Source organism: Lycium barbarum, chromosome 10, assembly GCF_019175385.1.
Source record: "Lycium barbarum isolate Lr01 chromosome 10, ASM1917538v2, whole genome shotgun sequence".
Lineage (NCBI taxonomy): Eukaryota > Viridiplantae > Streptophyta > Magnoliopsida > Solanales > Solanaceae > Lycium > Lycium barbarum.
The window spans coordinates 14,085,024-14,098,253 of NC_083346.1; the positions used below are offsets into that span (position 1 = coordinate 14,085,024).

Genomic DNA, 13,230 nt, shown 5'->3' on the forward strand with positions numbered 1-13,230 from the left:
ACAAAAAGAAGAGAAAAAAAGATGGATGTGAAGGATTACCAAATACAACACCGACAAAGGAGTGCACAGAAATGATTTAATTATTTCAGGAAGTAAAGACATGAAAAAACACATTGATGTGGACAATTACAAACTTCACAACAAAACGCTGCGCCACAAACCAACTGAACCAATCACGATTTAAATATGGCCTTTAGATATTTGCAAAAAGAAGAGTCTAATTTACCAGACACCCTTCGTCCCAATTTCATTATCCCAAGTTTGACGAGATAGAGTGAGATATCCAGGTTTAAGTTTGGAATTAATTTTATACTCTATTTGGTAGAACACATAAATAGATTATGAGGTAAACTCATACCTTCTACCAAATAGAGGATAAAATTAATTCCAAACTTAATCTGGGAATATCCACATACCAAACAACCTCTTAATGTAGGCCTAGACCTAACAATTAAAGCCTAAATAATAGGGAAAAGGACACAAGTAGCCATATGGTCCAAATTATTGACAACCGAATGACTCAAGAAGCTTAAACGATATTTTTTTAGCTTTTTAAAAATAATTCCATTTCGTAACTTTTTTTCAACTAATTCCAACATATGTAATAGAAACTGTATCGTTGTTGTATAAAATATGTATCACTACTGTATATGTATAAAAAATGTATCATACGTATAAAAACCGTATCATTATTGTATAGAATATGTATTCCTACAGTATGTATTTAAAAAATATATCATTGTTATATAATTTGTGTATAAAATGTATACTCAATGTATACTTACTAATTATGCAAATATTATACAATTATTAGACACATATTATTCATGTTATGAGATATTTCTTGAAGGCTCAATTTCCTCCACCACTTCTTCTCCATTTCTATCGTTTGTGAATTATTTTCGTCGTATATTTGTTTTCCTTTTTGTGGCAGGCTTAGTCGCCACAAGATGTATAGTTCATGTGGCGATCCCTGAGTCGTCACAAAAACCTTTAGAATAGCAGTACATGCAGTGATCTTTAGTGGAGACTTCTATATTTTTTGCAGCGACTTTAGTCGTCATAAAAAAATCTGATCTCTTGTAGTGATTGGGCCGCTGACTAGCGCTCGTCGATTGTTTGAGCAGAATGTGTACTTCACGGCATTAAACCCAAATATTAGCCATTAAAATTTCTGCTAGCCATACAATATCTTTTTCCCTAAATAAGTTCTAACATTGCGTGAAAGAAGAACTGAAACCGTATAGGATGAACTGCTCATACAACATTCCTTTATTGTGATGTAATACACAAAATCTATAAATAATAGTGTGTGTTTTTAGGTAAATGTTTAATACTTCATTTATTTACTGCGAATTAACCATAGTATAATCGTGAGTTTTAGTGACTTTTCTTTTTTCAAACTGTTTTGGTATGTTTTTTATTGAGCAGGGGGTCTATCAGAGACAACTTCTCTACCTTTGAGATAGGTGTAAGATCTGCGTACACTCGATCCTCCCCAAACAACTTTGTGGGAGGGCGTTGGGTATGTCTGAGTTCAATAACTTTCTCAAGAAAATGACAAAAAGGGTCACTCATGTTTGAGAGTATGTGCACTTAATTAGTTTGGTCCTTAAGTTTTCCCAAAGTTAACACTTTTAGCCTCCTCAAATATTTACCGAACTCTGTATGTTAGTTTGACAGTGAAATATGAAAATGAAGATTTAACTATAAACACCAAGAAAGTCTATCAATTCCTAAAATATGCAACACAAAAAATTACACTAGACACTTAAAAAAATAACAGAAATATACCTCAAAGAGCTACACCAGATTATAAAATAGATTAAAAATAACAAATATACAAAATCGACCTCTAAATGTGACCCGCTAATCTCCTTTTTTCACCATTCCCATCAAATCTAACCGACAGATGTTGATAAATCTCTGACGGAAATTAAAATTATTACTAATTTTTAGCTAACTTAAAAGACCAAAACTGTAAGTACATACTTAAAAGACCAAAACTGTAACATATCCTCTACTTTAGTTTATTGATTAACTTTGCCCTTCGTTAGCCAAAGTGATTAAATATACCCCTCCGTTAGCCAAATTGTTCACTTATACCTTAAGTGGATGGAAATCCCCAATTCAACCAAAATTACCCATTTAATTAAAAATACCCATACCCCATATTATAACCCGTCCCGACCCACAAAAAATAATTTCACCCCACCCAAATTAGCGTTCTCCATGGGTATTTTTGATCCTTTTCCCTATTTTAAACTTACCCTCAAACATAAGGGACCATTTCTAATTTTTCGCCTTCACAAATCGTTTTATGCTTTAACCAAAGAGTGTAAGTTTGAGAGTAGGTTTCGTCCATTGGAAGAAATTATGGGAGCAGCAAACTACTATTCTTGTTTTGCTCACCATGTGCTTCCTTTTCCTAATCAAAATAAAGATACCCTTTTATGTACGCAACAACAAGATTCTCAAGCATGGAATGGCAAATTCTTCAAGGTAAACTAATGGTAATTCTTATCATTTTACTCAAGGAATAATATTGGCTGTTGGTAGTGTTTAGCTTGCATTTGTATATGTATGTATGTCTCTTGCCTTGGTTAAATTGGTGTACTTTATTAATGGGGTTGTTTGTCTTGCCTTAGACAAGTGGTAGAAAGCTGAGATTTTACTACTCCTTCCTTCCGAATTTATGTGTCTTAGTTTGACTGGACAACGAAGTTTAAGGAATGAAAATAGACTTTTGAATCTTGTGGTCTAAATTTAAAGATGCGTGTAATGTATTAAAATGTCCTTTGAATCTTGTGATTTTAAACTTGCCAGGTAGGATGTTTGAATTGTTCTTTGAATGGGACGGAAGGAGTAATTTTAATGGAAAATGATTGCTTGTCACTCATAGGCGGATCTAGGATATGGAGTTTATGGGTTGTGCAGAGGCCTCAAGTTAATATACAATAATAATTGGGTTCGCAATCAAATTTTTATTGATATTTAGTGGATATTTGAATACGTATTTGAGGAAAAGCTAGTGGGTTCTCGTGAACTTGCAGCTAACACTTTGGATTCGCCATTGTAATGTCACTGATTAGTTAAATGTGAAATACTAGTACCATGGATGTGGGAAAACATTTGATGAACTCAGAGTGATGTCAAAAAAATTGAATTTTGCCGAAAGTGTTTGTTAGTATAACAAGCAAAACATGGAACCTGGACCTCGCCAATCTAGGGTTGAGGAACGGGAACTCGGGTCTTAGGCTTGACATTGGATAGTTGGATAGCTGATCCAGCCTCAAGGCTTGCTTCCAATCCTATAGATCTCGTGCATTGTGTGTCAAATGCACACGTGTTGTACTATTGGAGAGATGGAAATGTTGTTATGAATTTTGATGACATGCTAGACTGCTTAGGTTTCTAATGTAATCTAGCCTACATTTTCTGTGTTCTCTTGCAGTATCATCTTGATACTGTTTTTTTTAATTAAACCTTACCTTATCAAAAAAATAAAAATAAAAATAAAAATAAAATGCACACGTGATGTTTGAAACTGATAAAATTCCCGTTTTGGCTAAACCTATGTCAGTGAGGACCTACGCAGAAGAGAGAAAGCATATAGATCTTTGTATTTGAAGGATTTAGGATTGTCTATACTGTGTACTTTTACAGTGGTTGATTGTCGAGGATTCAGTTGTACTAGTAATGATCTTCTCGAGACTATGCTGAGCACAATTTGTTGCCACAGATACTCTGTGCCAGCGTCTCTGTTTGTGCACATTAGGCCCGGTCTATTAGTTGATCCAAGACTTTAAGATCTTTATTACTGAGGTGGTTGGTCAATTGATCCTTCTCTTTTTCTTTGATATGTAAGGTCCATGATCTTTAAGCTCGTTGCTGTGCTATTTTTAGAATTTTGGTGTATTCAGTGCAAAAAATAGTAAGGAACCCAAACCACACACTTCAAGGTTTTATGCTTGAATGTCATACATCAAGAATTGAAATTAGATCCTTCTATAGCCGACTCAGCTGCTATGCTTGAAATTAGATCCTTCTATTGCTTCCTAATGTGAAACTATATACAAGCATCTTTATTCAAAGAATCATCCGGATAGATACTCCTATTTAAAAAAACTCAAAAGGTAAGTGAACTGATTACAAGTGAATTGATTCCAAATTTGCAATATTGGATTCTCAAAATATGCAAACAACACGTGACTTTATGTCATTTCACAAATACAGTAAGTGAACTGATTACAAGTGAATTGATTCCAAATTTGCAATATTGGATTCTCAAAATATGCAAACAACACGTGACTTTATGTCATTTCACAAATACACACTCCCTCTCTAACACTCCGCCTTTCTTCCTTCATTTTCTTCCTAAAACTAGGGCTGGGCATAAAACACCGAAAACCGAATTACCGAACCGAACCGGGGCCTTCGGTATTTTGGTTTTCGGGAACAAATTAAAAGATACGGTATTTCGGTTTCGGTATTCAGTTTTACATAATAATACCGTTTGGTAATACCGAATACCGAAGTAAATACCAAATAAAGGCCCATTAATAATAGCCCATGCATCAATGCCCATCATAAGTTCAGCCCAAAGTAAGGAACCAAACCAAACCAACATATACAATACACCCACCATACTTCTACTTCTCTGTATAACGTTCAAGAACCCTACTTCTACTACTCTTCTCTAGGGGTGGGCATAAACACCGAAAACCAAAAAACCAGACCGAACCGAATTAATTCGGTTTCGTTTTTTTTTAATAACAAATCCGGTGTTCGATTCCGGATCACCGGTTCTTCGGTATTTCGGTTAAACCGAAGATTTACCACATGAATACAATTTTTTCATTATGACACTCAGATCACTCAGTCCACTTCACTCTCTCAGGCCCAAATTAGTTTATCCAAGCCCATCCCTATAGACCCACCCTAATTTCATTTCACCTAACCTAAGCCCTAACTTCATTTCCTCACTTCCTCTCCTCTGTCCGACTCCTCACAAACCTAACTTCACTTTCGGCGACCTAGACTTACTCTCAGGCACCAGCAGCGGTCGGAGTTCACTTTCTTCCTCACTTCTTAATTTCTTAATTAAGGTAATTTCATTTTCTCCTTATAATTTCTCAGTTTTCGGATATGGCTTCTTAATCGTCTATACTCTACTAGTGTTTTTATGCTACTTATTTGCTGTTTGTTTATGGACTGGACTGGTTTTGTTTATGGACTGTGTTGCTGGTTTTGTTTATGGACTGATTTTGTTTAAGTTTAGGGCTTTAAGCTACTGGTTTTGTTTAGTGATTGTACCTTGTTTTCATGTTTTTCTGCTGCTGCTACTGCTTGTTTATGGCTGTTGCTGCTGCCTGCTAGTGTTTATGGACATTTTTTTGCTTCTAGTGATGAAGTTCATGCTAGCAAGCTCATGCACTATATCATTTGGTGGTTGGGACATTCTTGCATTTTCTGCATAAGCTCGACAATTTTGTTGAAGTTGCTCGGCTCAGTCTCATAGACTTTGTTTAGATCTCTTATAAGTTCATGTGAAAATTGAATTCTGATGAATTGAAATAGCTCATTTTGAATTAAAAAAAAACATAAAATAGCTCATTTTTAATTAAAAAGTAAGTCTATTTTACAAGCAGAAAATAGCCCATTTTAGGTCCATGCCAAAAAAAAAAAAAAAAAAAAACCGAAACCAAACCGAACCGAATAATTCGGTTCGGTGTTCCGTGTCCACTTTCAAAAAACCGAACCGAAGAACCGAATGCCCACCCCTACTCTTCTCTGTAGACAAATGTGCACCATACTTCTCACTTCTCAGTTCTCTGTTTACTCACACCATAGTCGACCACCTACCCCACACCCCCCATACACCCACCCCCCATATAGATACCCACCCCCATTGCCTCTCTTTCTATACTTTCCTTAGCTAATTTCACCGCAAAGTTCCGATCTTCCGCCGGCGATTCAAAAGTGTAAGTTCATTTTCTTGTGTTTTAGTGTCGATTTCTTCTTCTACTTGTGTTTTCTTGCCCTATTCGATCTATTGATAGGGAGAACTGTATTATGTTTAGTGTGTAATTGAAGGAACTGTCTTGGACTTAGTTTTGTAAATCGAATATTCTTTTAGCGGTAATTTGCACAGTATATTTCTTTGGCTTCTGGTTATGCAGAACTTCATTTTAATTTAGTGTACACCACTTTTACTAGTAAAACTAGTAGCATAGTTTTGCTAAGAAGACTCAGTGTTGTGTGTCCCAACTTAAAGCGGCTACCAGTGGAATTCGACTTCAATATGGTATTACCGAATACCGTACCGAGCCGAAGTTTGATTTATCGATTACTGAATTACCGAACCGAAGTTTGAAAGTTCGGTATTTGGTATCTACGTTCAATTACTGATTACCGGATTACCGAACCCAACAACAACAACAACAACAACAAGAAGTCCAGTATAATCCCACCATGTGGGGTCTGGGGAGGGTAGAGTGTACGCAGACCTCGGCTCAAGAGAGGAAAACAAGACAAAAGGTCAGATAGGACCAAGCATATCGAAAACAATATGAAAACAAGGAATAACAAAAGCGAGAAAGTCATGGTAGAACAGTCCGGAAAGAAAGGAGCATTAACTACTATAGATAAATAAGATAACCAAAGTACAACGGCCCAACAAATATAAGCAGCAATCAAATGCAGAAATCAAATGGCAATAAACAAATGAGCAAAACTACAGCTACTATGGTGAAAGGATAAGCCACCTAGATACCCCAACTTATTTTTTTCAGCTTATAAGCTGCAAACAGCTTTAAGCTGTAAGCCAATCCAAACGGGCTCCTAGCCTTCTATCCTAATTTGAGTCCTCCACAACCTCCTATCTAAGGTCATGTCCTCGGTGAGCTGAAACTGTGCCATATCCTGTCTAATCACCTACCGAACCGAATACTGAACGCCTGCTCCTACCTAAAACCCTAATGGAGCTTCCCTTCTTCATCAATGGCCTCTCAACAAACCGACCCGAAGCCACCTAGATACCCCAACTTATTTTTTTCAGCTTATAAGCTGCAAACAGCTTTAAGCTGTAAGCCAATCCAAACGGGCTCCTAGCCTTCTATCCTAATTTGAGTCCTCCACAACCTCCTATCTAAGGTCATGTCCTCGGTGAGCTGAAACTGTGCCATATCCTGTCTAATCACCTACCGAACCGAATACTGAACGCCTGCTCCTACCTAAAACCCTAATGGAGCTTCCCTTCTTCATCAATGGCCTCTCAACAAACCGACCCGAAGCCTTACGTTGGCTATCAATTGCCAAAAATCTCTTAACAAATCATGATCTAGTAAGTAGCAAATCATTCGTGACCCGTGCCCGTGAATCCGACACGACATTAGCACTCTCTACCGACCAAATACTCGGGATCGTCGATACCTTAATCGCTGGCGAGAAACGTGTAAACAACCACCACTTTGATTACTACTCTATCCTCCAAATCCCTAATAACCAAACCAAAAATGCCGAATTCATAGACGAACAATATCGCCGATTTAATCTTCTTTTAAACCCTCAGAACAACAATTTCCCCTTTTCTGATCAGGCTTTTCGTTTACTTGTTGATGCATTCTCAGTTCTTTCTAATCCTTTCAGAAAAAGTATGTATGACAAAGAGCTAGGTTTTCCTTCAATAACCAGTTTGAATGCACACCACGAGAAAATCTTTTTTATAATGATTTTTGAAAAGTTATAAACTCTTTTGCTATCAGCAGGGTAGAAATGTTGAAATTCTGCTGATCCTAAAGATGAAAGAACCAGCTCATAATTCATGTGATATTTATAAGTACTTGTAGCGTATGACGCTTGGTCAAAATACCTTTGCATTATTTGCCAAGGCTCATTGCTTCATTGGAGGTCTTCATTTTCTATGAGAATTATTAATTCTCTATTGTCATTTTGTTCATATGAGTCAGTATCCTCATGATCATCCTCAGTAAGGGCACTGGAATATGAAGGTGGCAATGAATTTTATATGCCCAGATGGGAACCATTTAGAAAGTTTATATACTGAATGGGTTGAAGTTTCTTAAAAAATTATACGTTTGGAGACTAATACTACGTTCTTTTAAGGAATTGCTAATATGTATTTCTTTATTAAATTCTCTATCCCATGGATCATGAAATGGTTTGTAGAAGTGGGTAATTCCCCACAAAATATTCCTTGCCTACATAGGATTTTTTATACAAAATTCTGGAAGAATTTAATACAAAAATCTGCTGATGGAACTATTCCTGGACAAGAGTTAATAGACCAGATTGAGACTACAAAGCCAGTTATAGAGACTCAATTCATTCTAGACAAAAAAAAAAAAAAAATCCCTGTCTCTTCCAGCATGCTGCTAGAAGAATTCAAATGAAAAAAGGAGTTATACTCCTAGAAGAAATGATAGCCGCATACATGGAAGAATTTTAAAAAGATTTAATGCAGAGTCTTACTATGGAAATTCCCTCAGATGCATCCATGGCATCAGCTGGTCATACTACAGATAATGAAGATGATGACACAAATATTTTAGCAGGAGAATCTCAAGATCCTAATGATAATGAGGATTTTGCGTAATTCATGGCTCAGTTCAAAAGCCAACAGGAAGAATCTTCCAGCTCATCAAAAGATAGGAGAAAATCCAAGATGAAGTGATAGGTGGACCCCGCCACAAGAATCTGCTTTTATAAAACATACCTTTTTATAAAAGATAAAGTAAAGTAGTTTGCTTTTAGTAATCATTAGGCTTTACTTTTTCAGTAGTTTGTTTTTAGTAATCATTAGACTTTACTTTTTCAACTTTTATTTTAGTCTTTAGCTGAGATTTCAAAAAGGAATCTCTTTTGCTTTTTATCACGTTGGCCATTTATCGGCCATCTTTATCTTTTTAATTTTATCGCCTTTTGTATTGATCCATTATATAAGGATCATTTAGTCACAATAGAAGGCAGGTTTTCATAGACCCCAACAGTCTGCCTGGGTTATTCTCTGCCTGACCTCAGTACCATCTTTGGTGAATCTTAGCTAATTAAAGCATTTTCACTATACTACCTAGTAGTCTAGTGTGATATAGTCCAACACAAGATTTTCAGCTTGTCATTTAGGCTAAATATGAGTATGTAAGTTAAAATTTAAATCAAAACAGAATAAAAGAAAATTACATAGAGATAACAGTTGTGCTCAGCAGAGATTGAGATAATAAACAACAAGCGTTTTATTTAAAGAGAGTATTTTACAAGTAGAGAGAGAAGGGGGTCTGTGGAAACCTGCCTTCTATTGCGACTAAATGGTCCTTATATAATGGATCAGTACAAAAGGCGACAAAATTAAAAAGATAAAGATGGCCGACAAATGGTCAACATGATAAAAAGCAAAAGAGATTCCTTTTGGAAATCTCAGCTAAAGCCTAAAATAAAAGTTGAAAAAGTAAAGTCTAATGATTACTGAAAAAAAAAACTACTGAAAAAGTAAAGTCTAATGATTACTGAAAAAAAAAAACTACTGAAAAAGTAAAGTCTAATGATTACTAAAAACAAACTCCTCTACTTTATTGTGGCGGGGTCCACCCATCACTTCATCTTGGATTTTCCCCGATCTTTTGATGAGCTGGAAGATTCTTCCTGTTGTCTTTTGAACTGAGCCATGAATTGCGTAAAATCCTCATTATCATTAGGATCTTGAGATTCTCTTGCTAAAATATTTGTGTCATCATCTTCATTATCTTAGTATGACCAGCTGATGCCATGGATGCATCTGAGGGAATTTCCATATTAAGATTCTGCATTAAATCTTTTTTAAATTCTTCCATGTATGTGGCTATCATTTCTTCGGGGGTATAACTCCCTTTTTCATTTGAATTTTTCTAGCAATATGCTGGAAGGGACTGAGAATTTCCTTTTGTCTAGAATGAATTGAGTCTCTATAACTGGCTATTGTAGTCTCAATCTGGTCTATTAACTCTTGTCCAGGAATAGTTCCATCAGCAGATTTTTGTATTAAATTCTTCCAGAATTTTGTATAAAAAATCCTGTGTGGGCAAGGAATATTTTGTGGGGTATTACCCACTTCTACATACCATTTCATGATCCATGTGATAGAGAATTCAATGATGAAATACATATTAGCAATTCCTTCAAAGAACGTAGTATTAGTCTCCAAATCTATAATTTTTGGAGAAACTTCAACCCATTCAGTATATAAACTTTTAAAGGGTTCTGGTAAAGTTTTACAGTTGGACCATAATTGATCCACCATTGACAATACCAATTTGGAATGCCCTGTTTATAAACAGTGGCACATATTTTTATAAACCATGAATGTTTCCTATTAGGATTTTCATATAGAAAGACTTTATTAAAACCTTCAATAGCTGAAAGTCATAGTATCAGCACTAGATCTAGACTAACTAGATCAAATTCTTCATGTCATTCTTATATTTCACCCGTCGATTATAGTGTCAAATCTCCATCTAAAGCTTCTACTTATCAAATTAGAGAAACTGATGATAATAGAATCAGTAGTCTGGAGGTCTTCATTTTCTATGAGAATTATTAATTCTCTATTGTCATTTTGTTCATATGAGTCAGTATCCTCATGATCATCCTCAGTAAGGGCACTGGAATATGAAGGTGGCATATTATCCTTCTTCTGTTGGGCTTAAACAAAATGACAATAGAGAATTAATAATTCTCATTGAAAATGAAGACCTCCAATGGAGACATGATATTCTTCCTCTATGACCCATTCTTTGGGAAAATCAATTTCATCCCATTTGATACTGTTTATGAATATGCCTACTCAAGATCAAGGTGAGCATTTTGTACGAGCTTTATTTAAAACATCCTAACTAAACACTAGAAACTGGATATATATTCATTTTAGATCTGTACCTTCTATTGTCCTGTGGTTTTTATTACATTAATCTGGATAGGTAGACATTATTTTACTCTATAATTAAATTGATAAAATTTACAAATAACCACTTTTCAGTTGATGCAATTGAGGGATAGCCATTGTCATGGAGTTTTAAATTCCACAAGTGAAATTCTAGGACATTTGGAGTTCCACATGTGGAATTTGAAACTCCACGACAACTGTTATTTTTCAAGGATAAGATTAAAAGGTGGTCAGTGGACGCTATTTTACTTAATTTGCTCATCTCTAATGGCAGGGGATAATCAAGGGTCACATTCTGCTGGAGTAAGCTTTAGTAGGGACCCACAAGCTGGAATTTCTGATCCAGTGACATTTCTGACTCGTGAATAAGAAACTGTGACCTCTATGGCATGCTCGGACATTGACCAGCAGCAACCTCAACAATCTGTAACATTTATGAGACAACAACATACACAACCTGTGACTTCTATCTCATTTTCGAACACAGATGAACAACCTGCGACATTCTTGAGTTTGAACCAACCACAGCCGGTAACCTCTGTGAGAAGCTTAAATAGAGAAAACCCACCATTTGGTATCGGGTTGAGCTCGACACAAGGGCGAGAACCTGTGGTGGTTTCTGCAGAGCAGCATGGGAATCAACAGCCCCCGGAGACGGCGAGAAATGAGAATGTGGTGGGGAACAATGGAAATAAGTCTGCAAGTACTAGTGATAATGTGCAGGAGAAAGAAGGGAATGCAGATGCATCAGGTGAGAGGATACCCAGTTTCTGGACTGCATGTCCTTATTGTTATACTATGTATGAGTACTCTTTGGATTATACTGATTGTACTTTGAGGTGTCAAAATTGTAGGAAGGCTTTTCAAGCTGTAAAAATTGCGTCGCCGCCTCCAATTGTTGATGGAAAAGAAATTAATTTTTGTTGTTGGGGATTTATGCCTTTCGGGTTGTCTTTGGAGGATTTTGATAGAAATATAGATAATGATTCAAGCTGGTCTCCATTTTCGCCCATGCTTGCTTGTCCTCAATTTGGGAGGGATGGAGGGAGCAATGTAAACAATCGTGCTGTTGGAGGACAGAGTAATGTGAATAATCTTGGCAGTTCGCATAATGCTGGTGGATTGATAATTGGGGGTGGACGAAAACATTTTGCTCCAAGAATATATTTCAATGATGATGATGTGTTTGTTGAGGTACCGGAGTCAGGTGAGGAGTCTGATGAGGATTGGAATCTGAATAAGGAGAGGAAGAAAGCAAAGAATGGGAAGCGAAAGACTGCAAGGACTGGAACCCCAAGTAAAAATGCCATGAAACAGCAAGCTGCTAAGGCAAAAACTGTTGAAGGAAATAATGATGTCAATTTGCAAGATGGTTTAGCAACTCAAGGTGGTGTAGAAATTTCCCATGTTGAAACAGTTGATTCAAGTAACAGAGGTGTCGCAAGAAAGACATGAAGGCAACCTGGGAGGATTGCAAAACACTTCGGCAATTTGGATTTGAATGTTGAGTTCAGTGATGAGGTTGAAGAGCCCACAGTTCAGATGAGCCGAGAGTTTGAAGCGGGAGAGGGAGAGGATGATACTGTTGAAGTAATTGGGTTTTTCGAAGGTCTTGATGAATTTGTTAGCAGTGTTCTTATATTAAATGCTGTGGATACCATAAAGTAGAGGCTGCCTAGCGAAGTAAATCGCTTCTTTTTTTTGTAGTTGTAGCTATAAGTTTTCTCTTCTGTATATTGTAGCTAAGAATGTTGTAGAATTACTTGGGCACTTGCATTGATGTTTCTATTGTAATGCTAATTTATTACTATTCTCTTCCGAAGTAGCTGCAGTAATCAGGTTACTGCTTCTATCTCCATGCTCCTTGAGTAATCTTATTATTATTAATCTTTGTTTTCTTTATATTGCTTAGTTCTTCCATTCTAAAAAATTCATCTGTTCATTATTAAGAGTTGAAATGGGTGCTGTTACGGCCTCATTTGTCCACTATCTTATCACTGCAAAACACAGCTGAATTGCATCTTTAACTCCTGCCTATGGCAAAAGTAAGTACTAGTCTATTTCGGCAGGTAATTGATAGTGCTTAAGTGCTAGTCTTCCTTTTGCTTACCTGGAGTTGCAAGTTGAGGATCTTATTGGTTAACAATATTTATTGCACTGTAATAAATATTTCTAACCGATAAGATCCTCAATTTGTCGCTTCAGATAAGAAAAAAAAAAGTAGTCATTGCACGGTAACAACAAAATATCTTTTTTACTTATAAGTTCTGTCCCTTGTTACAGCATGTCACATG

The 13,230-nt window shown here is 36.2% G+C and overlaps 1 pseudogene; it reads left to right on the forward strand.

Moving 5' to 3' along the window:
• The first annotated feature begins 5,998 nt into the window (after positions 1-5,998).
• Positions 5,999-12,758, forward strand: LOC132612748 (uncharacterized; annotated as a pseudogene).
• Positions 12,759-13,230: the final 472 nt, after the last annotated feature.